Raw genomic sequence first — 2,945 nt, 5'->3', positions numbered from 1 at the left:
TGTTGTTAAAAGTATTTTCAGTATGTTGTTTCCATATTTTCACTGTAAATGTGTACTTGTACTGATGTTTCTCAACTTTTGCAGAAGTCGTTTACTTTCTTGTTTTGCGCCAATATATCAATGCAAATTCTTTTCTTGGTGAAAGCTTAAAAACAATAATAAACCTGATTCTGATTTTTTTTATCTATATACAAGACATAAATAAGATGAAACAAACCATGAAAATATATTTCGCACTCGGAATATATAATCCAAAACAGTGCAGTCTGACTGTGTTTTCTGTCACACTGTGTCATATTTATTACTTATTTGTTGACAAACAAGTTGTCATCAGCATACTGACATGTCATCCTCACTCAGTAATTACAGAAAAGAAATTTCCATTTCATCAATGTCTGTTTTGTTAAATGGGAGGTGAGGATACGATAAATGACTTTAAAGGTGTCCTGGGTGTGTACATTAAAATGAAACTGAGACTGTTTGCCAAAGTGGTCCTATTCATCAATAACAAAACAAAACAGGCCTCAGCCACTTTAAGAGAAAGGTTTAAAGACAGCCTTTTACTGTGGTCTCTTCTGTTACTGCGAATAAAATTTTGGTCAGACATGATTTTGATTTGTTTTACTCTTTTGCTGAAAAACAACCAGACTTGAATCTGCTGAGATTTAACTAAAGACACATTTATTTGGAAACGTGCTGCGTTAACACACAATAGCTAACAATGCAACACGTCCTTTAAGGCACTCTTCATTTTAGGTGAAGTGGCCCTTTAGTGATGTGTGTGTTTTGTTTTTTGGGTCAGTCATTGACATTGATGTCACCTTGGTGCGAAGGCAGTTAGGATTTGTTAATGAATGTCAGCATTTACAGAAGCTGAATGGGTGTGAAACTACCTGAACAGGTACAGTGTGCATCAGGGTGATGCCAGTGGCCCTCAGGTGACACAGCCGACAGAAACAACAGGACAGATTTGTACTAGGGGCAGTGAGGACATGAACCCCCACCATGTAAAAATATTTCACTATATCTTGTGACTGAAGATGCAAAACACTGTTGACAGAGCCCCAAATAATGCAGCATCAATCGACCAGCCTTATTCTTCAAAGTGCTAAAACTGAACTAAGGAGCATCTTAACCATAATGTGTTACTTTTAAGTACCTGGGGGAAATGATACAGGCATGTAGAAATGCAGAAAATGGTATCTGAAGTGTTTAGGCAGAGTGCGTGTGTATGTTGACAACGTTTTGTAAAGCCGTTTGTCATCGGTTGGGTCTGGAAAGTGTCATTTTGAAAATGGAAACTATTTGTGCATGTAGAGTTTGAAAAGAGAAAACCTCACAGAATTTGTAAAAATGTTAAAGTAGCTTCAAGGGATGCAAGAGTACGCCTTATACAGTTCAAAATTATACATTGTTGTTATAGGACTCCTTCCAAATTATTTAGATTAGGATTATTACCCACATCGAACTGCTGGCAATGCAAATCTGAGGAAGGTAGTTTAGTTCATGTTTTATGGTCATGTGATAAAGTCCAACAGTTTTGGAATACTATTTATGATAATCTGTGTGAAATTGCAGAGATACAAATACCATTCAGCCTTAGATTATTTGTTTTGGGTGATCACTCAGTTCTGACAGGGCAGGATAAACATATCAAAAGTTATGTCCAAATCAGTATTATGATTGGCAGGGAAATACTCATCAGGGGATGGGGGACGGAGGGGTTGCCGTCTCTACAAGAGTGGGCTGTGGAGATGGCATGAGTTGCAGCATTTGATAAAATGTCATATAAACGACTGGGTAGATTGGATCTATATGAAGCAAAGTGGGGCAAATACTCTCTCTAATATAGAGCTTACTTTATTTATTTGATGTATTGACCTTGTTTGGAGGTATTTTCTGTATTTTTCTTTTTTTGTTATAGTTATTCTGTTTCGCTTACATTGATGCAACTAGTGTAATAGCTGTACATGAAGAAGCACAGCGGTAGTGAGTGGCATGAATGGTGGTGGCTTGGGAGGGGTTTGTATGTTATTATATTGTTGAAATAATGAAAATAAAAATTGTTAATCTCAAAAAGAAAAGAGTAAACCTGCCAGAGCCTCTTAAAGCCTACTCCTCATCTCCACTCGAGGCTACGGTGATTAGCTGCTACCGGTATTGAGTACAGACAGACGCATTTTAACCACAAGGTGGCGGTATTACAATCTTGAAAAGGTTTCTCTGGTCAGCTTGACAAAGTCCAAGTTATGAGTTTGAAATAAAGTCAAAGAGAGTCATTAAACTTCTGAGCACATTTGTGTATCTGGAAAACACTTTAAATAGAATTATAATAACAACTTTGCATTAAATGTATCTCTGTTTAGCCCTGTGTAACTCTGGATCAGTCGTTTTTGCTAAGATATTCTGATTCTGACCCGTGTGTAAAGAAAAACACTCAATTCTTTCCAAAACCTGGAAATTTTATTTACAGTTCAAGTCAGTCACATGCAACATTTTCTTAAAATGAATAAACATGAAATTAGCAAAAACAAGAAAAGAAAAAAAAAAGCATATTATTTTCTCCAAAATAGCAATATACAAAAATAGAGCTTAGAAATACTGTACAGCAATTGTCTCCAAAAATATTCTGCTGCAGAATTCTTAGTTTTACAAACAATGTCTGTGAGAGTCCACAAACATAATCAGTGTTAACAAAAAGGGGAGAAGGGGAGGGGGTGTAAAGGTGGGAAGGTTTGTGTGGACAAAGGTGAGGAGGGGGGTCACTTCTGAGTTGTAAGGGAAGTATGAGATCTACAGGGGAATAAATAACACACCAAACAAACAAAGAGAAAGTTCACTTCAGGGAGGCAGTGATAGAGGTTTAAAATCCTAAATGGTGTGGTCGCTAAAACCAACCGTGGAAATATAATGAAGCCCCTCGTCTACAGAGGATGTATGTACCA

The sequence above is a fragment of the Scatophagus argus genome, chromosome 2, assembly GCF_020382885.2.
Source record: "Scatophagus argus isolate fScaArg1 chromosome 2, fScaArg1.pri, whole genome shotgun sequence".
NCBI classification, from domain to species: Eukaryota; Metazoa; Chordata; class Actinopteri; family Scatophagidae; genus Scatophagus; species Scatophagus argus.
Note: the sequence above shows the minus strand (reverse complement) of the source record.